We start from the raw sequence: 27,400 nt of genomic DNA, 5'->3' as shown, positions 1-27,400 counted from the left end.
TTTTTTGTAATAAAAATGATATGCTTTTGTCTAGTAAGTCTGGAATATAGATTTCATTATTGCGTTTTTGCACGTCAATATATCCCAAATGTTCGATTAGGTTGGTAGCTTTGACATCCCCATCACCTAATAAACCTTTTCATTGAACGGTTCCTTACTGTTCTCAATTATTTTAATGTAACATGTGAGAGTCAAAGTCCGAAGAGTCGTTTTGGTCTCACAATTACACGTAAGTATGTCATACGTACTTAGCGCACTTTAAGGTATTTTCGCTTACTGTAACCTTTTCCTGTATATGTGCAGCACTAGTCAGATAAAGCAGTTATTTTTAGCTAATGTTAAATTTCGAACTAAGGTATAGAGGGGAACGAATATTCTTTTCCTTCTGGATCGAACTGGATAACATCATCGAAATGTAAGAATAATACGCAACTATTCGTAAGGGAGTTGCCCGTAGAAGAGCTGACTAGTTTTAGTTCCCTTAGTTGACCGTCCTGATTGACAGACAATGATAGATAATAGATAATAGCCCGAGATACATAAAGTTTGATGATTAAACTTCAGTAAGATTCCTTTGCATATTTTACACGGTTAGGTTATATGCTTAGTTAGAGTTTCACAGAGTCCTGAGATAAGTTATTATAAGAAGCATAGCCATTAAATTTTCCTCGGATATATATGTTGTGGCGGTAAGCTGTTCGGTTACTTAAAGTAAACGCTATCCGTAAAAGATAAGCGACATTACTAAAAAACAAAGTTAATCGGGCAATAGAATTTTTTGTCCATGCGGGGAAATATAAACATCAAACGCCGGAAACAGCCGCTGAGGTATACCTTGATATCATAAGAAATTTTTCTAAACTTTAATCTTCACAAATGTGATTTTGATATTATAAAGCATTATGGTTTCGATATTACCTCAAGGCTACGCTTTTAGGTAAATGTAAATTGTACGGAAGGTTGGAAGGAGAATAAAACTTACCTCTTCGTTCGACGACGGCTGAGTCAAAGTAAATGGCTTCGACACAATTATTGTTGCAAGACGATTTAAGAACTGTAGCATTTCTATGTTACACCTTGGTATCATCTAAAGTACTAAGGTAGAACTTGTGATGTGCAAAATTTTTGCTTCGTTGGCAATATTTACCTTTTAATAATATAATGCCGGGACAAGCTTCAGTGGCTATTTCAGGGTTCCTTACTTTCGTTGTTTATAAAACTCGCCTCAATAAAATCTTAATATATTTTTTCCAATTTCCTTTTATTAATTGACTTATGTCACTAACTAAAATACACAGCTCTAATAATAAATACAGGGAAGCAATTGCCTATAAAGAAATTAGCGGATAAAAATTAAAATTGAAATGCTTATACTTAACCTCAATGACCTATCGTCAGTCACCGTCGGACGGAAAACACGGTCTACTTTCAAAATATTCCTAACTTGGCACCTATAGCGTACAATCCTGCATTAATACTGCATTAATTTTGGTTCAGTTTATAGCCCGTAAAGAAAGTATCGAATGTATCGAATGTCCCCGAGGTATGTCTGCCCCAATATTTGGTTTGGGTCTTCTCTGTGCAAGGTAAGGTAAGGATGCCTTTCTGACTGCGACCTTGCGAGGCTGATCGCGGTGACCTTCGTTACAAAAGCGCCAAAGGCTTCACTTGTACTTTATGACTAATTTACAGGTTTTTTTTTTTTGTTATTGTTAATTGCTAGTCTTAAGTGAAGTATAAAAATGGTTTTTGGAAACACACTAGGAAACGAGCAGACGGTTTAAGTTCGAAATTCAAAGTCCAAATGGGAGTTATATCAGTGAAACGGCATAGAATGGATCCTATGGCCTGCGAGGAAAGTAATAATTACATGGAATGATAACTTTCAATATAACGAGAAATGTTTTGTAAATTTCTGAAGCCTAAAAAGCTGTTTTTACAAAATTGTTTAAATAATTTTTAGCATGTACGACAACCAAATGTAATATTTCTCTTGTTCTCTTCTCTCTACTCATAGGGCTCTTTTTACTATATTTACAAAAGAGAATTTTATAAGCGGTTAACTAGACTTGAAAATGATTCATGTCAGCAATCGGTAGTGGTAGTAGTAGTGGCTAGTTTTAGTTGGACGGAATTTTTTTAGCACATTTTTTATGCTTGGTTTAGTCGGCAAACAGTGTGTAATCAATGAAAAAGAGTTTAATGAGGTAATATTGCAAATAAAATATATACACATACATATATATGAATATAAATAGAGTTAGATATATAGAGAGCAAAAAAAAAGGCAGAATATATAGGGAGAGACAAAGAGATCGAATTAAGAAGAAAACTGGTTATAAAATTGTTTAAGACTACACATCAAAACACTCTATTGATTCGTTTAATACACGTTTGCTGTTATCGTTGCCTGTTCGTTGATAGCTGCTTAGTCTACTTCTGATGTTCCAAGACATGCTTAATCATTGCTGTTATTATTGTTATTGTTGTTGTTCATGCAATAATTTAAATTGTAATGGAATTTTTGCAATTAATACTTGAAAACAAAACTCAGCGCAACGATGGCTTATTGTTCTATAGTTGTACGATAATGATTAAGTTAGAACTACGGTTATTAATAACTATTGAAAAAGCTAGAATCTGCTCAGTGAATGATGCGAGTACTAGACGTAGTAATATTAGCGTCGATCCATCACAGTAAGTTGATGATACCTAAGATCAGTCGCTAGTTAAACGTTGGCTAAGACGGTTTATTAAATAATTGAAAACGCGTATGTGAGAAAAATAATTTTTTTATATAAATATACTAACAAGTCGTTCAGCATAAAAAAAAAAATATATAATAATAATCAAATATAGCATAAAGAGAAGAATTTTTTATGATTGTGTCGTGCAAAGAATATCATTGAATTTCGTTGTGTTCGTTCTCTATAGTATTAGAATCTAAACGGATTTCGTTTGGTTTTAAAAAAAGCAAGGAAAAATAACTAAACGCAACTCAACTCATAAATTTTAAACAAACGTGCTAAGAAAATACTGCTTTGGTGTTTTTCGTTTCGTTTTTTTTTTTTTTTTTTTTTTCAAATAAAGAAAGTACAAGAATTTCTAAGAAATCTCAAAAAATCAATTCGACGGAAGAAAAAAAAAAAATAAATAAATAAAAGAAACAAGAACTCTGTGCAATTTTCTTACCATGTATAAGGTGTTATGCATGGATAAAATTCTACTGTTTATATGAGAAAAGCGTGCGTATTTTTTGTAGGACCCTTTCTTTAGCAACGCGGAATAACGAAAGCCACGCCACGCAACGACAGGTATGTTATTAAACGTTTCAATTGCCTTTTTACAATCCAACAGGAATATGATGATATGCATATATATGAATATGTATGTACATGTCAATGTATATGTATGTTACATATGTAAGCATACCGGGTGTGTGTTTGCACATGAAAATAGTATACGAAAAAATTGCATAAAATGGAATTTTATGTGAATTCGAAACAATTCATTCAATAGCTATATAATAGCGAATGTTGTACACAGTGGCACTGTCAACCAGCCGGGGTATATGGTAATGAGTGTAGTGAGGTTTGAGGTTTAAAACTCATACATATGCATATGGCACATATTATGTTGGATCCCTATCGTTTGTTCTGAGAAATTGCATACTTTTGACTTTGTTGTTTTATTCTGGTTTAATACCTGCAGTCATATATATATACGTGTATATATATATAGATATATAGAAATCAGCAAACAGCACACACTTGCTGACGCATCCATGCATGTAAGTTTCCATGTTAACTCCGAATTCGGAACATTTTATGCTGCTTAATAACTATTATGTAGATTTTAAATGTTCATTGCTTGTTGGCAAAATGATACCCACTTGACAAGTGTACTGTACTCTAGCTAAGGGGAAGGAGATATAAAGAGCGGGATGAGGGAGAGAAAGAGAGAGAGGAAGAATGAGTGAATGTTTAGTAGAGAGAAATGGTTGACTTTTCTATGCAACATTTGCTCCACTTTAATGAGTTCTTTATGTACCGTCACAAATGATGGTATGTTAACTTTGAGTAGCGCTTCTGACGCTTAGAAATAACGAGAATGCTATAAACTAGTTTCTTGATCGACATAAATAGGCAAAAAAATTTCCGATCAGGGTTACGAGCTTAAAATTTCGTTTAGAAAATCAAGTTTTGTCCTAGAACCTCATTCTCTTCTATCAATATTGAAAGCCAGGCAATATACACTGTACTCCTACTAACCGTTTGGGCCCCTAATTTTTGTTTTATTACCTTTCACGAATTCCAATAATTTCAAATCGTATAGTATACAAAGAGTTAATGTCATTTTGACGTGCTCTCCGTTATGTTGTCTACAACTAATCTGAAATATGGAAACAGCTTAAGAAGTGGCGATTTATATATTTTCTTCGCTCGTTCGTTATCATATCTTGAATGCTTGGAAAGTATGAAGAGACTTGATAAACAAAAATAGCGGTATCAAGTTCCCTATGAACGTTTATAAGGATGTTTGTGAAAATTACACCATTAAACTTTCTGTTTGCAAGAAGAAGCCGCTTCTCAACATTTCTTAACACAACCGTTAAGCTTAGTTAAAGAAATTAAGTGAATCCTTAAGAATCTTGGAACGAAACTGACTATTGGTTGATATTTAACTAATTGATGAATGATTTTTCTTATTAAGGTGCTTGTCTCAACAGCCGAAATCAATTGAATTATTCCAAAGCGGTTTTTCCATTTATTGAAAGGCCTATAGGAAATTTATCAAGTATAGACATGTATACCAGTTCGAGCCCGTCAATTACATATTTCCGTCCGTCCGTCTACCTTCCGTCTACCTTTTAAGATCTTGACTATCTCTCTACCCATTCGCCTAATAAACCAAGAATTGTTGCAAAGGTTCTCTTATCTCCTCTTATAAGGTTATGTTTTTTTTTTTTTTTTGGTAGGATCGTTCAAAAGTAAAACGAATGGAAAACCAAGGGAATAAAACATTTTGCTGCTCAAAATTTCGTGTAGAGACTTTCGGTTTCCATTTGATTTTGTTCTCTTTGTCAGAGCCTGATTACAATTTTTTATTTTTAAGTAATGAAAATGCCGTAAAGATCCAATAAATCTTACGAATATTTAATCAACATGCAAAGCATGCTCCATTTATTCGTGTTTTCCTGCTTGCCTGTACGTCGCCTGTGTATTAAAATCATTATTAAGATCTTAAAGTTTGTTATAAATTTTTTCTTTTATTACGCAACTTTAAAGATAAACTCGTGACTCAGATAAATTGTATCAAAAGAGTGCCCGCAATTAGTGGAAAAACGGCATTAATAATCTTGTTTCTTAGTTCAAAATTTCACAATTTTACTTTAGACCCTCGATCTTACCTCTATGCGTCTTTTTATTGTAACTTCCGTATCTTGCACGGCAGTCCGCTAAATCAGATATGACATCGTCCGCAATTATTGAAAAAATATATGTAAATAAAGCGGAATTGTTTCTAGTTTAAACGATTGCAGAGAGAATGTGGAAAAGCATGATTTCACACGAGAGACGATGGCTCTCGAGCTAAAAGGTCGTGATGTTATGTGGATAAGAGAAAATCGGATCTAATCTAAGCATAAATTTTTCATTTATTATTATTATTATTACTATTAATTTCGCCAGAGGAATAAACTCTAAGTCTAAACTCTTATAAAAGCACTAGCATCTAGGCCTATCGGCTTTTATTAAAAACTCTAATGCACTTGAGATTCGAACCCCCGACCATTGACTTGCTACTCGCGATTCCTCGCCTTCGGCTACTCAGGCGGATAATTTTTCATTTAATTAATCGGATTTTGAGCATTTTACGAAAATATATAATTTGCACTATACATAATAGAACGAGTTCTAAGCAAATGGATATTCGCGATATATTTTGCAAGTAAATATCGCATGTAAGCGTGCGAAACGTAGGATATATCAATAAATATCGTAAATTCACATGCGATATATGCAGGAAGCACTGTTGATAATTGTATCTTCCATACGCTTTATATGGTTTGCACTTACTATCATATGTAGCACAACGTAATTCTTTCCGCGAATATTATAAAAGGTGGGTTTCAAGGATTCGGTACAAACTGAGTATAATATCTTTCACTTTTTTCTTTTTTTTTTTTTTTTGTTTCCCCCACACAGATGCAATGGATATCAAGTTTTATTATACAAACTCGTACGCAAGTACGTATACATACATATATCTATGGTGACATATATATTACGCACACATTCAAGCGTTTCTGCTATAACTAAATACAGCTCAAGGTCATGGCACTTGTTTTAAATCTTCTTTAAAATGTTAATAGTCTGAAAAGCAAAAAAAAAAAAAAAAAATAAATAAATAAATAAAAAATAAAACAATGGTTCCACCAACACATAGAGTATAAAGTATAGATGAACATGCATGCATACCTGCAATCTATTCAGACAACGACGCTAAGCTGACAACGAAAATCTTGTTTATTTTAATATTGATTTTTTTCTCCTTCTTCTTATTATTATTATTATTGTATAATGAACTGGAATTTATTTTTGAGAAAACTAAAGCATTAAAAACAATTTTATGCTTAAATTATAACAAGATTTTATGTTAAGAAAAAAAACATAAATTTCTTTTCCAATTGCATTTAAATAGATGTTATGTTCGCAATTGTTTATGGAACTCTGCACAGAATAACGTAATAAAACAGAGAAGGATTTTATATATTAAGACAGTGTGACGCATTTATGGTAATAAACTGGTTTAGTTTTATTCAGTTAGGGGAAAAAATTCCATCCACTTCTATGCTTATCAATTAAGCTCCGTTTGTGAGAGCATTAAACGCATGGTTTATTGCTTATTAAACACAATGTATCAGCAAATGGTAGATACCCCTTTTTATGATAAGTCATAACTATTCATGCCAGTAAGGCTTCGTTAGACCTGAGTCATTTATTCTCGTTATTTTTCCATTTCAATTTTTTTATTTCCGTTTAAACTCACATATTGCATTCGAAGTGTGCTAAGAGTCTAAAAAGAATGCCATCTAACAAAAATTAATTTTTTATTCTCTACACCCACCACTAAAGGATGGGGGAGTACTCATTTTGTTTTTTTTCATAATGTATATAACACTCAAAAGGAAGCTTCAGAGACCCTATAAACTATATATACGCTTGGTCACCATGCAATTCTAAATTGATTAGGCTATGTCGGTCCATCTGTGTGGTGTCTGTGGTTGGCACTCTTATAGTCGCCAAAAATGAAGATATCGACTTCAAATTTAGTACAAACATTGGAAGTTTTTGCACGCAAGCTGGTGTTGAAAATGGTCCAAATTGGTTAGAGCAGAAGCTCAGCTTTGGGCGTAAACTGAACGTAACCCCAGTTTTCTTAACAAAAATGTGTGAATTTTTGCTTGTTGCTGGGAATGTGTTTAAAATTAGAAAGTTGAAATTTTTTACATTTGCTTTATGGAACACTGTACGCTTTAGGTGCAAAAATGGGAGAAATCGGCCATGCCAACACAAAGTTGTAAGTGATTAAATTTTATTTTTTTCACTTTTATGCTTATTTATCATATCGCGAAAAAGACAAAATGTTTAAAACAATTTTGTACATTCCTCAACGGAAGATATATTATCTGCCTGATAATGGGTCGATTCTAAAATGTACATGGTAAACACCTCGATCTGGTAGAATCAGAAAAACATTGTGATAAGTGTGTGAGATTTGACCCCCGCTGAATATAACTTTCTTACTTGCTTTTATATTTCGCAAAGTGTTGTCAAATGTTATAATAAATTTAGCTTGATCAGTTTAGTTTAATGTCCTAAAAAGACAATACACAGCTCAAGTTCAAGTTCAGTTCACTCGACACAGTGATCGTATTTTACCGTCTTGTATATATTAGTCTGGGGAAAGAGAAATCCATTATTTTTTCGGTGGATGGCTGCACTGATAGATTTCTCGTAAAGTATCGATCAATATTTTATATCATACCTGTGTAAGATTTGAGATCAGTGCAGATAAGTGTCCGTTTACACACATACATGCATTATTTATAAGTGGCTTTCTTGCAACTGAGGCTTTAATAGATTTTCGATGCGTGTATTTCAATAGCGGATAATTTAAGACCATGAATAACTTTGAAGCTCTGAAATTTGATGAAAAATAGTGAGAAAGAAGAAAGAATGCTTCGCTCGGTTTGACTTATTAAGTCAAGTCGATATGTGATGCGTGAATTTCAATAACGATTAGTTGAAAGTTCCCATGATTCTGAAAATTTCCGAGATATAAGAAAACAATAAAAATGATCAACTATTTGTAAATTGCATTACAAATTAAATGTTATAAGTGTACATATATATTCTATAAGTGCATACACACAATATTGGAGGTATAATCGAAAGCATATATTTGGTTGCAGGGATACTTGAATGCCTCGATTAGCTGCAATTAAGCGCAAGAAGTAATCATCTCGTAATTATATGAATTTTTCGTATATTTATTAAATATTTTTATAATTAATTTTTTTCGTTAAATATTGCGTGAATGACCTATAATAGACAGCACTTAATCGTGCTTGATTGTGAGCGGCACTTTCAACATATATCTATTATATTAGCATAAACATTAGCATATATATTTTCATACATATATGCACATACATATATATATATATATATGCGTTACTCAATAAATGTCGGGACTGAGTAAAAAACGATTATTTTTCTAAAATTCGATTTACTTCGAGAACGATACGGTCAGCCCAACACTGCTCTAATTGTTAGATGCAATTTGTGTTATTCCCAAAATATGCTTCAATATCCGAAAATATTTTCCCCCGAAATATCACATGCCTGTCCCGGTAATTATTGACCGTATATATATATATATATATATTTACACACACATATACACATACGTGTGTGCGTGTATATGTGCGTTTACGTATTATTATTCCTGGAAAGGCATGTTATAATCATTACGCATTTAGCGATAATCATAACAAATTGAAAATGACAAATTAATTAAATCTAAAACAAAAGGCTATCGCAGATCCTAAATATATGGCAAATTTCCATTTTCATTAGCATTTTGTCGTTTTTCCGTTTTACTTGAATCACTTATATATAAAATCACAAATGAAACTTCATTTCATGATATTTGAATGGCATTAGGGATTATAAATACCTAAGGATGCTTTTGCGATGATCTTGTAGCGAATTGTAGATGCCTGTCAAGTAAATATATGAAAATATCGTTTTTTTCCCTCGCTCAGCCAATTAACTTCTTCACACAAAAAAATATTATACACGATTTTTTCTCATTTATATATCGGCTATGAATATTTCACACTGGAAGTGTCCTCAGACGAGAAATTTAAGTTAATTTTTGAATACCCATAATCGATAAACGAAAGTATAAAAGGACGGAACAGCAAGCGATAAAGGAGAGATTAAAGGATAGATGAGCATAGGCGGGCGGACGGGTATTTCAACGAAGGGAAGGATAGCAGGTAGGCGTAGATGAAACGACAGGCAAATGGATGAAGTATTCTATGGGTAAATGGAAAAGCTCGGAGACGGAGAGTCTGATCCCAGGTCCCGTTGGATAGAAATACCTGGGGAGACATAGGAGCAAATCAAGGAAAAGTTGTATAAAAATTGCCAAACTACAGCCTTTCATCGAGAATATCTGTGACAATTTTACTCAAATTTTCGCTTGGAGTTCTTGTTGAATTCCTGTAGTTAATGGAAAAATTAATAAACAGCTGAGCAAACTAATAAATATTCAGTGCGTTAAAGTTGCGGAAAATAAATGGCGGACTGATGAAAGTATGACAGAGTAAACAGAAGGAAAGTAACGCGGACGGCAGTACAGACAAAGAGAGAGACGGATGGCAAGGAAAAAGCGGCGTGAGATGAGAGAGAAGTGTACGGAAAACTGGAGCGTGGCAGATGCCCTGATATATCAACAAATAAGTATGTGGCTCAAAGGAGAGGATGACATAGACACAGTTTGAGTGCAGATGTTGAGGAACGTGTATGTAAAAGGATGGACAAAAATTAAAGTGATGGTGGGTAAGCGATAGCTAGTTGAAGGATAAATGAATGAGTGCTTCGCTTAGGAGATAGATGAAAAGAATCGAAGAAGTGGTGAAGCTTGCCGAACGGGCCGTATAGTACGGGCCGTATAGTACGGCACGAAAGCTAAGACACTGAAACTCCTATAAGTGAGGCACCGTAAGAACATATGAAGGCACAGATAGACATAGCTAAAAAACCTGGATCTGGGAAAAATATATGTAATTGGACTGTTGCAAGTTAAATGAAATATTGAAGGCACTTAATATAGTTCCGTATAGGCACGTATGTGACGATATTAAATGAATTTACATAAATTTTTATTTGCGCACATTTCTATATAGATTTATGGCGCGTATGCGTATACGATTAGGTATGAAAATAGGACTAATTATACAAAACATAAATTCATCAATTTTAATTAGGTTTTAATTGTATCAAATGCTATAAGTTTTATATAAACAAATGCGTTTTTATATAAACATTTTCATATGCATGTATGTATATGTATATGATATACATAAATTTATAATATATATATTATATATATATATATATATATATATATATATATATATGTGTAATATCTGCAAGAATGGAGGTATAGTAAAGGTAGATAAATGCTCGAATAAAAATTTGAGGTTATATATGTGAAAATAATAACAACTATAAAATTATATTAGAATCGGTTAACCTGAAATAAAAACTGCAAATGTGACAGGAAAAAATTTATGGGAATTTTTTATAACCAATAAAAACAAAAAATTATGTTAATGGAATTAACTCACCACAAATCTGTGCTTACGATTCATGTTTGCGTAAAAATACTTGTATGTCTATGTTAATAAATTCAATAGTGCAACTGCTGCCGGCTTTTTATGCAATACTAGTGAAGAAAGGATGACTAACTGTTTTCCTACCACATATCACTTCTCGTATTGGTGTTTAGAATTCTGCACAGGTTGATAAGTGTAAGCAGGCGTTTGCCTGCCTGAGAATATTGTCCAAAAGCTCACCATAGTTTACAAATTTAATAAAATATCTAACTTCATTAAATTAACATTTCCACAAAAAAAAATAAATAAAAAATAAATAAATAAATAAAAAAATCTTTTCCCAAATACCATACCAATGCATGTATATGCCTGTACATGCATATAGATTCGCTAACCTACGAGTAACATATAACAAGCAATCTAACAAATTTGTTCCATAAAACCGTAAAATGTGTGTAAATTAAGTTATCGTCTGTTAAAGTGTTTTTATGACCACCATTGAAAGGCAGGCATATACTAAGTTAGTTATTTCATTTGGAGCACGCGAGAAAACATTATTCAAATGCTTATACATTTTTTTAATGAGACTTTCTTTGTGCGATTGGTCATGAGATAATTGCTTACAATTCCGTTTTTTCCGTCCATCCGGTTGTCCACTCACTACTCTGTCGGCCGGTTATATCTACCACTTATGTCCGTCCTCTTCAATATCTCCTCATCTTTTTCTCTCTTCATCTGATTACTCTAATTCGCTCTTCAAAATATCAGTTTATCCGCTACGGATCCCATTTAACGCTGCCTTCTTCTAATTATGCGTTCGCCAATTTACTCGTTCTTCTGGTTTGCATGCCCGCCCAATCCTTCGCATCCCAGTAAGACCGATATTGTATAAGTTTAATCGATTTTCTTTTTCCATGCTCGCGATTTTTTCTTCCTTAGTTACCAACGCGTTTCCCTATCCGTCGATCCACTGCCTTTCCATTTTCCTATTCGGTCACCTATCCATCACTCCGTTTATCAATCTACTGCAGTAGCTCTGTATATTCCACATATGGAAAAATGAACCTTGCAAGCCGTAATTTTAAGCGAATTCACTCCAATCGAACTTTGAACTGATTGTCATTTAGCCGTAAAAACCTTCGCCTAAGTACAACTGTCTACGAAAGGAAAAACGAAGATTCAAAAAAACTTCACCGATAATATTTTGAAAGCATTGACCAGATCGCCTGATCCTATCAAATGCCTTGAATTGTAGAGAATAAATGTAAGTAAAGATTATCTTTTTCTTATATAAATATCGGGTGAATAAAATTCGTCTTAAAGCGAAGGGGAAAAATTTATTGAAATTGATACGTGAAAAAGTGCTTTTTTTTATTTCTCTCCAATAAACAATTGTACGCACTCACTAATTCGTAGGTGAACTCATCAATACCAAACGTTGTAAACGTTAACATTATAACTGACAATTAAACAGCAATTTCTCGTTTTTTTTTTTATAGTTTTATTATACATTTTATTTTTGCAATTACATATAAAAATTATAATTAAATTAAAAACTTGTCGTTATAGCAAAATGTGGTCGCAATTAAATGAATTTTAATACTTTATTTTGTCTTCTTCAATAGAGTATTTAGTACGAAAATTAAATTCAATGCAAAATATGTAAAATGAAAATGGAAATAATTATAGTAAGAGTGCCTTATCACCATCGTGAAAATATGTAACAGCAGAGTACTATTTTAAACACTCAGCAAATTTGCATAAGACAAGATCAGTTCCATGAAAAGCATTGCAAAAGCAAACGTAAGCGATAAGCGTTCTTTTCGCTTGTCACCAAGAAAGCATTGCCAAGTAAATTGCGCGATAGATTGACTTGAAATACTTTGCAAATTGCGAAGGCAGAACAAAGCCAGGCGTAGAGATATCTTTTTTTATGCTAAACGCAATGAGAATTATGATAATGGATTAAAATCTCAATTACAGTACAGTGAAGTACACGTCGGAGACTTTAGCTTTACTCAATGCTCTCTATAGGGACACTAAGATTTTCGCTTATTTATCTTAGTGGCGTTTATGTCGCTTTCTATTGAATATATCATATACAATCGATAGTTTTGATCTGACTTCACGTTTGTAAAACTTACAAATAAACACATTTTCATACCCTATTCAGAAATTCTGAATCGATTTAAACTTATCTGTCTGTCTGTAAGTCTTGAGTTCTTGTGTTCGGTCGCAATCCTTGATAAGATATAGTACACCCTGATGCCCAAGGACCCCAAAGACGATCTTTATTGAAAATTATTTAGATCGGATCACTGTTTCGATCCTTTCCCATATAAAGTCGTTCTATGAATAACCGTATTATGCGGAGTGATGTAAGGTTCCCCTACAGTGTGTTTACCTGCTTTGTTTATGATTGGAACGGTCGCTCTTGTCCATAAAGCAAAATCTTGACATAGTTTACACAAATACAAGAAAGTGAACCAATTCTGCAAAAAATTCCAATTGTAGTTCGAATTTTACATAGAATGCGATAAACACAACACTTTTATGCTTGGCTTCTCATTAGCTGAGATTTCCCCACGATAGCCAATAAAAGGCAAGATCGACTAAGTAGATAATTTACCTTTATGTGCAGCAGTTTAATTCGGTTTACGAACTGTTATTCTAGAAAATAGACAAAAAAATCTCACCACCGAAGACTAGAAAAACTCTCAAAGCCATCAAGTCCTGCATAAAACTTTTTTCCTTGAAAACATAGAGCTGTCGTTAACAATTTTTGCAAAATGTTTTAAAGTATTCAGAATGCAAGCCCTAATTGCAACTCTGCATAAAGTTAATAATACCATATTTCGGAAAGGCTTACGCAGTTGTCTTGCCTTATACTTGTTAGAAGCATTGAACCTGTAGTCAAATGATATAAATCTCATCTAAAAATGTTGCATGACTTAAGAGACTATTGAACATTGTCAATATAGCAGAATAACATAATTTAGTTATCATTGCCGAAGAGAGGCCTCTTTAATAGTTTGATATGATATGTAAATCGCGATATTATGGTCAGGGCAGAGACACTTAATGTTCTGTGCTGCGCATTCATATGCTACACCTCTTTGACTAATATCACAAAATCAATGGAAAAATGTCACGAAATTCGAGGAAACTCTTTTGTTATATAAACAGCAAATGCAAGATGCACAGAATAGCAATGTGCAATAGGCACAGAAGTCAAATGATTTTATCCCATTTGTCCATATTCCAAATGTACATGGTCTCTCTTAATGTCTTTTTCTTACGCTCGAATTTGGGTTCTGAGAAAATTTAAATGTTTGTCATACCAGCCAAAATATCCGATTCTCGTTATCTTTAGCTTCTTCACTTTGCATCCAGTCTGTCCTTTTTCTTGATTTAATACATGCCGTGATTTGTAAGGCCTTCCACGGAAATACAAGTAAGATAAACAAAAGGCAGATGTTTTTCGTCTTGTTTTAAGAACTACATGTGCCGTAAATACTTTATTAAATAAATATTGCAAAGAAATACTGAACTGTCTTTAATATATCTTATGCTAAAGTTAATATACCTCCTGGCAGTTAAGTATTAAAAAATGAGGTTAATTTACTATACGGCATCAGATAAAAAAGGTGCCATAGTTCGTTTTTCTATCAGTTATATAAATTAAAATCACAGGTAGAACAAAAACCATAAGAGTCAAAAGAATAGCTTCATTAGCATTGCAAATTTCATCAGTCTCGATGCTTCTTTATATATAGTCTTAAGGAAATTCTTTTCAAAAGAAAAAGCATAAGGAGAATATACTTAAGCTTAACAAACCAATCAGTTGATTTTTCTTCTTTTCCTTTTGTTCTCTTTCTTTCTCCTTTTGTTTTTTTCTTCTTTAGGTTTTCTTTTTTTTTTTGTGTTTTAAAAGCTTTCTTTTGCTTATTTCTGTTTCCCTAATTTTCTATATCAACACATTGCTCCCTGACACTGCCTTTGCATCCTTATCCTCCTAGTTTTCTTACACTACGTAGTAATTCTTATTTAATGTCATAACAATTGTCAATCGCAATAACAATGCCAATGCATTAGTATGCAATTTGTTATGATAATAAATTGCGGAAAATTATAAACAAATGATAAAAAAAAAAAACACTTGAAAACGAACTTTTCACATAATAAAAGCAATAATTTTCACTAGAACTTAGAACTTCATTCGATCTGAATAAAGATAATATGCTTCGCTTTTGCTCTTCACGCTGCCCGGGAAAATTTCCCTTCTAGCAGAGCACGTTAATACTTGGAGTTGTGTTTTATATTTAAGTGCACATGTACATTTATATGTGCATAGAACAATTTACAGTTTGAAAGCACTTTTTTTCATTCTTTTTACATTTTTTTCATTGGCATCGTCATCAATTTTATAAAAAGTATACATTTTTTTTTCTACTTCTCTCCATTGTACAATTGCGTGCCATTAAGGCATTGATTGTATTTTGCATTCATAATTTCACTTGTCTTTTATTGTAGCTATAATATTGACATAATGAAAAATTATTATTACTTGTTCAAGAACTGTGAAGAGGGCGAAGAGCACAGTAATTGCTTTAATTAATATAACGGAGAGCAAAAGTAGCACAAAAAACTGTTCAACATTTTATTAATAATCTGCTAGAAAGCGGCTATGACACCCAAGATGCCAAAACGGATATCCTAACCGTGAGTGGGAGTAGGAATTAACTAGAGACGATATCAGTATCAATCAGTTCTCAAATCCTCAAAAGAAATTTTTATTCCCGCCAAGACTTAGAGCATGTAATAACTATGTTGTTGAATGGTGGTAAAATCCGAAAACAGATGTTAGCAACAATCCCTAAGTTTTGATATTTTATGATGATATTGCAATTTCACACACAACCTTCCTTTGCTTACTTGGAACCATTCAGCCCCTTTTTCGTATTATTTCCTATACAAAACTTTGCATGTGAAATGCGTCCTTATATGGTAAGAGAATCGAAATTAATTAATCAGATGACGTAAATTCGCTGTCAAGACGTAGCTTTTTCTAGATCCATCATCGAAGGATAAACGCAGATATACCATTCGCAACGACTAGAAGGAAGCATCAGAGACCCCACAAGGTGTATATATTCTTGACCGGCATTAAATTCTGATGCAATGTCCGTCTGTCTACCTTTGCAATGTCGGTTGTAAATATTCTCCCAAGTGAAGCTATTGATTTCAAATTTGGTAGAAGCATTCAATTTTTTTTTGCGCAAATTGGTACTGAAAATGTGCAAAATCGGTCAAAGGACACAGCAGCAATGCAACTTAAAGTGAGGGCATCTGTGCTTCTCAAAAGGAACAAAAAATTAGTTTTTGATTATTACACCAGACAAATTCTGCAAGAACGTGAACGTATGTTCTATCGATTATGCTGTATTAACTCTACAAAAATGGAGAAAATCGCCCACGCCTACTCAATTTTATATTGTGTCCCAATTTAAATTTTTTCCTAAACCTTTATACCGCATAGAACTGAGCTTTAGAAAGCCCCTAAAGTGTATAAACTTTTGGCCAGTTTCAAATTTGGAGCGTACCTAAGCTTGTTCTTTCCCCGTCCCCCCGTCCGTCTAAATTTCCCTTTTTATTACGAAAATAAAAAAAATACAGCCGGTTTAGTTCTTTTTCGTTTGTTTAGGATCGCAGTGATGGGTATATAAGCTAACAGCCAAATTCAGTTGACACTGAGAAGGAGATCTTATGCTAATTATTATTAAAAACTAATGCAAAATTTATAGAGACAAGTAAAGAAAAAAAAAAATAACGAAAATATAAAAAGAATAAAATTCATGTATAAATAAATAAATAAGAGAGAGAAAAGAAAAGAAAAAAATCATATACCCGTTTGGCCCAGCGACATACCCGCAGCCGCTACAGACCCAAGTTATAAGTAAAGCTCCCAGAAGATTAATAATCGATAATAGTAAAGAAATTTAGTTAATTTTCGAGTGATACTAAGCTGTTAAGATTACAAGTTAATTTATGAAGAAGAGTTGATTTGATAGAATTTGAAGAATCCGATATTGAGATTATACAGCAGATATAATTGAAAACGGATTGAAAAGCTCGTAATTATGTCTTCATTGACTAAGCTTTATGAAGATAAAGTTCCTAGAAAATCATTTTAAATCATATTAAAAATGATCCTTTTTTTTTTGACGCTACATATGAACCGTTTTCATAAAAATGCAGAGATCCAATCTACCCTTAATAGGGTTCACCCTGGGACCGAAACACGTTTAAACAAAATATATCAAAAAATGCGACGTGTAGTTTGGATAAAAAATACACGAACACACATCAGATGGACGGACGGACAGACAAATTAGATTGATTCAGGAAATTAATGTGAGTTAAGCAATATAAGAGAAGCTAGATTTATCTTAAGTTCATAAATTATGCCGTTTCCTTGTCTTTATTCTTCGTTTTTCGGTAAATTGAGCAAATATCGGGAAAAGAATTCAAGTCCCAGTACTTAAAATATACATGTATATATGTGCATATGTATACCCTAAGATTCTAAGCTGACGTTCGTGTATTTTTGTTTTATTGCTTTACCTGTCGCGGAAATATTTACATGCAAGGTTAAATCTTGAGGGATACGTTCACTAAAATAGTCAAAAAAAAAAAAAAAAAAAAAAAAAAATGACTAAGAGATGGTACAGTCAACCTAGGAATAGTTAATTCAATTTCAATCAGTAATTTGCGGGTTCGATAAATACGAACAGACCTCGTAAGGACCCCTTAACTAATGTTAAAGAAAATTCTAACACTTTACAGTAAGTTAAATAATACTTAACTTTCCCTTCCTGGCCTTTTCACCATTGTCCTCTTCATTTCTGGGTCATTTAGAAAGCCGTGACTACATGCTAAACATAAGCGTATCAAGATGTACGCATATGAAGGCACACTTACGCTTGCGAATATATTGTTTCGATGTCTATGTGAAAATATATTTGAATACTAACAATTTTTATTCTTGTCAGTCCTTTTCCCTGTCTCTTTCACCTTTTTGTTTTTTTTTTTGCTCTCTTATATTGCAAGAACACACATGCACACATGGACACATTTACACGCATAGTATACCTGACAACTCATTTCATATTAATAAATCACTTTGTAAATGTTGGTGATGCAGCTGTGATTGCTAACACTACAATGACAGTGATTGCTGTCTATACAAATACATATGCAAAACGTATACATTTGAAACTGTGTAAGCGTGCTGCAGTTTTTACGTATCTATGTATGGATGATACATACGCAAAATGATTGCTGTTGTGTTCATGTGAAGTAAGGCGTTTCTAATGGTTAAAGTAATGACAATTGCTGTTGTTGGGTAGATGATGTTTGCAAGTTCTTGTTATACTCTACATCAAAAACATATGAATAACATATACATATGTATGGATATATTGTGACATATATTACACATTCACCTAACTATACATATATATCTTTAGCATAGCATGTAGGATGAGTCAGCTTTTAGCTTTCTAACGTAATTCTCTGTATGCGACGCCATTTTATCCTACGAACTTATTGAGCGAAACTTTGTACACTTATATAGATGTACATATATATAGATGCGCCTATGTACGTGCTTATATATATGTGTGTGTTAAGCGTTTCAAAGCGTCGGTTACGCCTAGATCTCTGTGATGAAAACCATCTCTAAAAATTCACATGTACTTGATAAACGTGAAATCTATCCATGTCTGCTCATCCGTCCAGCTAGGCTAGAAAGTTGAAATTGGACTCATGCTATCTTTGGAGACTTTTAGAAATCCATTTTAAAAATGGGCGTGATTACTAACCGCGACGCTTATTTAAATAAAAAATGACAAAGAAAGCTACGCACTTCAATAAAGGGAGACATTATAAGTTTTAATGTAGAACACAGATGTCAGCGGTAAATAACTTGCACCGAATCCTATCTTCTACGATATTCCGCATTAAATGCCTATCGTATATCTACGTATAATGGCCTGAATGACGCGCACATAAAATTCGCTTTAAAGCTTATGTAATTTTTTTTTTTTTCGTCTTTTTTTGCTTAATATTGTCATTGTTGCTATTGTTGTCATCACTGCTGTGTGTTATGTGCCTGATTTTACCTGACAAACAAATTTATTTGTAAATATTGCAGTGGTGTTTTTTTTATTTCACGTTTGCTTTTTATAGAAACATCGACTGACTGTCTTTGCATATAGATAACTTTGAACTTGCGTTATGTATGCATATTCTCATGTGTATGTAAGCGCGTTTGCGACGGTGATTGAGGGTAAGTCTATATACAGAGGGAATATTGTTACCCTAAATAGTTTTGGTTGATTGTCATTTCTACGGGCCAGAGTGAAATTGAAATTTATTGCATAAAATTTGTTATGGTTTCGTTTCTTTCTCTCTCTCTCTCTCTCTCTCTCTCTGCTTTCTTTATATTTATAGGCATAAAATAGATCAAAAAAGCATGTTTACCCGTACATATTGTAGATTGAGTTGAAAAACTTTATAATGTTATATGAATTTTATGGATTTTTTTAAAAATTTGTTTTTTTTTTTTCGAAAATTTATGCATAAAGTGCCCATACGCTAATTGTATGGGATTTACATAATTCCTTTTTGAATGTTTTTTTTTGTTTTTGTTTTTTTTTTAAGAAAGAACTGATCTTATATAGTGCTTTCTGTTTTTTTTTTTTTTTTTTTTTTTTTTTTTGCTTTTATTATATATCATCCAAAATTCATGTTTGTCGTCAAATTCTATGTAAATAATGCATGTTCTCCTTTTTTTTTGTCTTCATTACTGTTTGTTCCCGGGTTTTTTACATACAATAAGAGGATCTTTTCATTTGTTATTGCCGGCACTTCAAATATATTTATGTGGGAATGCATGAGTGAATTTTTAAGTGTGTGTATATATGTATGTAATTTCGTATGTGCTTCTTTGTTTATTTATATACAAAAAAATTTATTGATTATTAATAAAAAAAAAAACACAAACAAATAAATAGCAAAAATAAACAAAGACTGCAAACGCAACGACAATAAAAGGATAACTTTTTTTTAACATATTTCGTTATTCAGTTTCAGTTGTACCGGATATAACAACGATTTGTAAAGGTATTGTATTAAAATATTCTATTTTAATATTTATGCGAATGGGGGAAGAAGAAAAGAAAAAAGCAAAAAAACAAAACGTATCTAAGTGCTTTAAGGATTATTGCAGGTCATTCATTGCTGTGTATTTATTAAGTTTTTTGTCTCTTTTCAATAAATGGTCATAACAATACATAGAACGAAACGAGGAATATGGTATTTGATATTTTGATTATGAACAATAAAATTGGGAAAACATTGTTGTACCATGAATAACTTGAACATAAGCTCCTTTCATATCCTGTACAAATGAATTTTAATATCTTTTAACATTAATTTTAATAAATGTACACAATAACAAGCACTTTCATATATATATATATATGTCTGTGAGTTGTGTGCAGAGAGCTATCGTATGTTTCTAATGTGAAAAAGAATAATCTAAAGTGAAGAAACATAAATTTTTTTTATTATAACCTGGCCGTTTATCTATTTCAAACTCTAGTTATCTGATTTCTACAACAAATTACCTCAATGCTTTACTTCTTATTTTATTTAAGACATTGCAAAGAGAATATTTTACCACGTAGGAAAAACCGATTTCAATATACTTCCTCGAAAAGCGACTCTTATAAATTGTTAAGACAAATCCGTTACCTGGATGAAAGGTGACGTTTAAAGTTCTATTAGCTCTTGATGTTAAGATATATAAAATTAATAAATTCTAAAACAAAATTTGTCACAGTCAATAGAGAAGTTTTCAAAAACTACTTGATTGACTCAAAAAACCAGTTACATTATTTAAAATTTCAAGTATTAGTTGTTTTTCAGACGTGAGTTTACATATTTTAAACGGAAGCCAACCGATTAAAAACCCGGTAAACATTATTCCAGTTAAAATATTTCAAGTTTTACGAACTCATACAAGCAAATTTCAAAGCTTTAAGTAATTGACCCAGATTGTAAAATTAGCTAAGCCGGCTCAAAAACCGGTTAAGTTATTTCAAAGGGCAACCGCCGGATATTATTAACTCATACCAAAAAACTCGAAGTAATTGGTTCGGCTTACGCACCACACATAGCCTGGCTGAGAAAACCGGTTGTATAAATGCAAAGGTCAACTTTTACCCTTTATTACCTTATAATAGGAAGTATTAAAAAGAACTTAAAAGTGATGCGGGTCTTGGAATCGGGTAATCCGGCTTAAGAAAGTAGATGCGTCTCTTAGAGAGTCAATTTGCCAATTTTATAAGTTCTTATTTATAAGGCAGAAAGCATGTTTTTAGGCAGGTTTTTAAAAATCAATTACTTGACCCAAAAACCGGTTGCATGATTTTAAAACCCAATGTTGAGATTTTGTTGACTCATGTTTATAAATAGTAAAGGGTGCTTTTAAATAGTTTATCGAGTTTTTTGAATCTGATTGCTCGACTCAAAAAACCGGTTGCATGATTTTAAAAGGCAACTTTCAGATTTTATCAGATTATGTTGGGAAGCGCTTAAAAGGACTTTTAAATAATTAGTTTGTTTTGTAAGAAGCGATTAGCTGGTTGCCAGTGTCCGGTTGCATAATTTCGAAAGTCAACTTCGAAGTTTTATTGTTTTATGTTTCATATATATATTTACACGCGGTTCCTTAGAAGTTTGTGGAATTATTCTTAATTCACTTAAAATACCTCAGTGCTTGCATAAGCCTTTGCATTTGTTCTATGAAATGAATTTATTCATTATAAGAAACTTCCCACTTTAAATTTTTATATACCTTCCTAGAGTTGCCGAAAAATTAATGAAGCAGCAAATATGCGCTTAGGTGGAATATTTGGGCTTACTTTTATAGATGTACCTAATGTTTCCCTAGTTAATAATCACATTCTTACGCGTCTATCTCAGCCAACTAAAGTCTTTAAGCTCGTATATCTAGGGTGACTACGTGAAACAATCCCCCAAACCAATTTTTTGTTTACGCCAGAGTGGACAATGCTCCAAAAAAAGGAAAAAAAATGCAAAAGCGCTTTATTTCCTCACGTTGACTTCACTTAAACAACTATGCCACACGCAAACAAATGACCTTTGCCTCGGTAGGAAAATTAAAAATTTGAAATAGAAATTGTTTTTCATCTCTTATCCAATTAAATCTTTCGAAGCTAAGCTAGCGTAGGACTTTGTAGCTATCTCTCTGAGGAAAGAAAGGTCTGCTTTTTTTTTAAATATTTCGTTTTTCAAGATCATGTTGCATTTTGTAAACAGATATTTTAATTATACTTAGCGAGATTTTTGTTAATATCTTCTTCTTCTTTCAAGGTTAAAAAGAAAACAAGTTTTGCTTATGTTGACCTTGTAATCACATCTCTTGGCTTCTCAGTTTTATTAACCAGTCAAGATTTTAAGAGACATAAGTCCCACACAAACACACACACAGTTCCCAAAAAAAGATAAAACCTGTTTTTGGTAACTTGTAAATTCATTGATATTTCTTAAGTATTGCACTCAGCATTTATTAATCAAACTTTGTTTGGATATGTTTATCCGGTTATTCAATTTCTCCATTCAATTTTGTTCGAGTGACTCAGCAGCATTCAAATCAATTTAGCCATAACCATTCGATAACGCGTTGGCTTTTAAGGTCTTTTTCGTTTTTATATATAAAACCAAAAAAGAGAAAATTGGATTAATAGAGAATTTCTATAGGCTTAAGCCATCATAGAGACAAGTAATAATTCTTTAGATATACGTTCGTTAACGATGTCCAGTTAAAGCAGTGATATAGAATTTCTCATAAACAGTAAGATCTTCAGGAGAACGTTTCAATTTTTATCAATATTTTATGGTGAAAATTGATCCATTGTAGCAATTTAGCAAAAAAATTGGCTGATATAGGTCTATTTCTAAGACCCTAACATGTATAGGGGTTACCGTGAAAAGCAAGCTCTTACATGGAGGAAAATTCTAATTTCTAGTTCTAGTTTTTCTGACTGACGAAATCTAAGGGTAATAAAATATAGGTCTGTTTTTAAGGCCCTAACATATACAGGAGTTATTGCGAACAGCAAGCCCTAACATGAAGGAAAGGTCAACTGAAGAATAATAAAATTTTTGAAAAGTAAATTAATGTCATATGATGATATCTTGGTCATCCTTCAGTCTGCGGACTTTCAAGAGAAAGTGTGCCTCGGCATGAAAATAATAAGCAATGGTGTAGGGTATCTAATGGTTGCTCTTGCCTAATTGTAATTTTTTACTTGCGTTAGACCTTATATGTTCATTTTGGTTGCGTTGAGCTCAGAGACGTTGTCTTGCATAAACTATGACAAAAAGAAAACGCTTCCAAGAATGCCTAACATAAGCAACTTATGGAAGTCAAAATGACCAGAACGACGACATACGCTAAACAGGCCGAAGAAGGGAAATGATAACAATTTGGGAACATTTTGATATGTCACTTGAAGACAGTAATAAGAAAAAATTTGCGCCTAAAGGTTTTCTTCTAGACAAAGTGCTCCACTAACTAATTAAAAAGACGGGAAATGTTTCCGTCTGTAAGGAAGTTATTAAGAAAGCTTTTTTCGTTCAAAAAGCTTCTTTCTTTTTTGTGGAACAAACAAAATCATGTTAAGAATTTACGCAAGAAATTTAAGCATAATATCCGCTTATCATAAACTTAAAAAAAAACAAGATTGCATTGCCCAACGCAACCACAACAATTGCAAACCGTAACAATTATGAAAACAATAGCAATAAAGTTTAACTTGAATTAGTCAAGTAAAAAAAAACAACAACAACAACAACAACAAGAAATGCAAACAATTAAAAAGAGAACAACAGCAAGAATCACGATAATCTTTCGTAATTAACAGCAGCAGCAGCAGCAGCAGCAAAAAAAAAGTGCCTAGTAATGCAATTTAATCAAAACAAGTAACGGTTTGTAATGCTAAAACGCTGCTAGACAGCGCGTAAACGTATTACATATTTACACACAATTCCATACAAAGAATCTTAAGTTTATTTAAAGCTGTTGTTGATAGAAATTCCGGCATTGGTGTGTTTTGTCGATTGACTTGCAAAACTCAATGTGTATTTTTTTTTTTTTTTTTTTTGTTTGAGTTGATTACGTGCTTTAAGGTCAGTTGTATTTGCTGTTGTTGACTTTTAAAGGTTTCTCTTTTGTTTGTTTGCTATTCGGAAGATTTTTTATGCAATTGTTTTAAGTCATAAGCATTCGTGGATTTCGTAACTAACAAAAGAACAAACGCTAAGCAAGTATTCGCACAAAGTATTCTTATATCTATGGCACAAAGCATGTAATTTGTAAAAGGTAAGCAGATTGGATTCGCCGATAAAGTTGATCGGTTTTGAAAACTCGGTTAGGAAAATTCTAAGCAAACCAGTGAAGCGATTAATTACTTTTATATTCACTAGGCAAGTTTGCAGGTATATTCATTTCGTCGAAGCGTTTGCTAGACCCGGGAGCCTTCAGAGACTTTGTAAGGTATATAAACTCTTCACATTTAGAATCGATTTAAGTAAGTATGTGTATGTCTGCTCCTACGTTTTCTGTACACATTATATCGCCAGAAACATGAACATATCGGCTTCTTGCATACGACTTAATATGAAAAATGGGCCAATCCGATCAAAGGACCCGCCTACAATGCAACCTACCCAGAGGACATACCCTTTGTTTTTGAAAGCGGGACAAAGTTGAGTTTCGTCGCTCATTAGTCTTGCGGTATAACAGATAAGGAAAAATTTGGCCGAATGATCTATGTCTTAAATTATAGTACCTGTATAAAAGCGGAAAACACCAGCCGGTCCCAGCCGTAGTGTAATAAAGTTCGTTTTTTTTGTTTTCTTTACGAACAGACATTGGGTGCAAAAGTAACAACCACGGCGCACTTTAGTTTAGTTGCTTGTTCTGCTAGTCGCCGATTGGGTCATATCCGCCGATTTGTGCGTCCATCTTTTCCTTCGTCGGTCATTTCTTTTTATACCCCACGCCAGGTACAGGCTATATTAAACTTGTACGGACCTGTGCAACACCAAAAAGGACTTAAGATGGACTCGCTCGTTACTTTATTTATTTATTTTTTTAAATTATTATCTAAGCTTTTCTATCCGCCTGTCTGTTTATACGTGTAATGTCTGGCCATGTATTCATGTGTTCGACCTATAGGTTGTAATTTTCGAAATTTGGTATATTGATGTCTGCTGGCCTGGGAAGAACATTATCGGACGACTTTTTCAACAGTTCCCATTTTAACGGCTTTTTTTTTAAAATCGTTACGTGAAAAAATAGCGTAAGTTTTAGAATTCCGCGACATAAATTGCTTAGTGATAGCATTTCGACGTAAAAACTTTGGATCAGGTAACGCATATTTTTGAACCGCTTGCCGTTCTTACGGAAACTGAATTTTTATTTAGTAAAAAGGGCTAATTTTTAATACTTCTCATTGAAAATTCATTCATAATAATAATTTGGGATAAACATTAACCTTGAACCACGTACGCCTATTCTTCGAATTCCAAGACAAGGTTTCTAAAGAATGTAAGGCTCTACATTCCAACAGGGGTAACCTTTAATATTTAATGATCAAAATACGTCCTTAGTAAATCATCTATAACCAATGTGGATCACATAAATCTGTTTTTTAGACCGCACTATATATAAGACCAAACCCTTCGACGGCGACTGAAGATTGGAAACATATTTTCGTATTTTGAATATTACGATTGCAGAAATATGGAGGTTATGGCGAGACGGCAGTAACTTGAATAAACGGCGCGACTTGATTGCTTTGAGGCGAGTCGATAGATATTAATTCGTATTATTTTTTCGTACGGCGTGGGGCTAAACTACGCAGGACTCTTAAATTTTGCCAGACGCTTGTCCTCTTTCTGGTGTAGTAGTGCAGTGGACACCCGGTTCTACATTTCTCTGGTTCCATATTTCAGCAGTATCGTCTGTAGACTCTACCCCTACTCCGAGTTTTAGTTTATATGGGACTTGACGCAAACTTTGATCAGCGGCTTTTGTTATGCTTCTTTCAGTATTCACTGTCTCCCTTTTATTCTGCTACCACGATTGTCAGAAGTCTCCAAATCGATCTTCCAGCTTCGGCCTGACGGCGGGAACGGCCAATTGCAGGAGTCTCATCGTGCGTGTTGTTCCCCCCAAAACCGTGTGAACATTAAATATTTCACGTGTTATATAGATCTCGTCCTTCTCAGATGGTACTATATGCCTTATACATATCCTTATTCTGGATCTTCAAGGTAGCCTTGTTCCCCGTAGGTCGTAAGTGATGTTTCTTCACTCCGCATGACATCGAGCACCGTAGAGTTCAGCCTTCACTACAGATGGCTACGTAAATCCCTCGTTACACCTACAGCCATATAATTAGGAAAAAAGTCTGGGGCACATCCCGTGAGGGATGTTCTACTCTACTCTACTCTGGTAGTGTTCTGCACCCGCTTCACTCTTATAATTGGACAGGTAAGGCTCACCCCTTCTGAAAGTTAGGCCTTCTTAGTGATCTTTATGTATGTTTCGTGAATTCTGGACGGGTCCTAACATTTGGATTAGATCTCTCCGAAGAACTGGGTGCGGCGCGGTTCAACAGTTTTTAATGGGCTATACTAACTGAAAATGACCCTTAAAAACGGGTAAGGAACAGACAATTGCGTCAATCGACTTTGTTAAAATCTTGAACGTTTATGTATTATTGTTAGCATTAATATCAATCTCACATAAGAAAATTCCAAAAAATGACTCTCTACTTATCATAATATAGCAAAAAAAAAAAGAAAAAAAAAATCCATAATTCACTTATCCTCAGTTGAAGAAAAAGAAAACTTTTCAACTTTTTCTCTATAAGCTCTTATGTATTTTTAATATTTATTTTCAACATGAAAATCCTTTGCCAATATATTTGTTTGAGAAATGTTAAATCTCCTATAGTACAGCACTAACTAACCCTTACCTATATTTCATTATCTATGGTATTAGTGTTTATGTAAAAAAAACTAATGTACAGTTTGCGTGCATATATATATATATATATATATATATATATATATATATATACATATATATATGTGTGTTTAGTCCCTTCAGAGAGTATTAAGATTCTTAAGTAGTAGAAAATTGTTACTTAAATCACACTTACATACTGCTAAACGAGTTTATTCAGTACTTTCTTATTATTATTACTGTTTTTTTTTTGTTTACTCGTAAGTTTTCTTCTTTCACTCGTTTTCAATGAATTTTTGTTTGTTTTCTTTCTCTTTTTCTTCTTTTGCATTTTTTCGTTACGAATTACAATTTTTTTA

At 33.1% G+C, this 27,400-nt stretch overlaps 1 long non-coding RNA gene across 1 annotated transcript in view; it reads left to right on the top strand.

Moving 5' to 3' along the window:
- Nucleotides 1-2,434: 2,434 nt before the first annotated feature.
- Nucleotides 2,435-27,400, top strand: part of LOC119638368 — a 43,363-nt gene continuing 18,397 nt past the window's right edge. The window contains exon 1 of the long non-coding RNA XR_005247428.1: nucleotides 2,435-3,314. This is a non-coding gene — a long non-coding RNA (uncharacterized LOC119638368). The remainder of the gene's footprint in view (nucleotides 3,315-27,400) is intronic.

The sequence above is a fragment of the Glossina fuscipes genome, unplaced genomic scaffold, assembly GCF_014805625.2.
Source record: "Glossina fuscipes isolate IAEA_lab_2018 unplaced genomic scaffold, Yale_Gfus_2 88, whole genome shotgun sequence".
Classification (NCBI taxonomy): Eukaryota; Metazoa; Arthropoda; class Insecta; order Diptera; family Glossinidae; genus Glossina; species Glossina fuscipes.
Note: the sequence above shows the minus strand (reverse complement) of the source record. Positions and strands in the feature narration are given on the sequence as shown.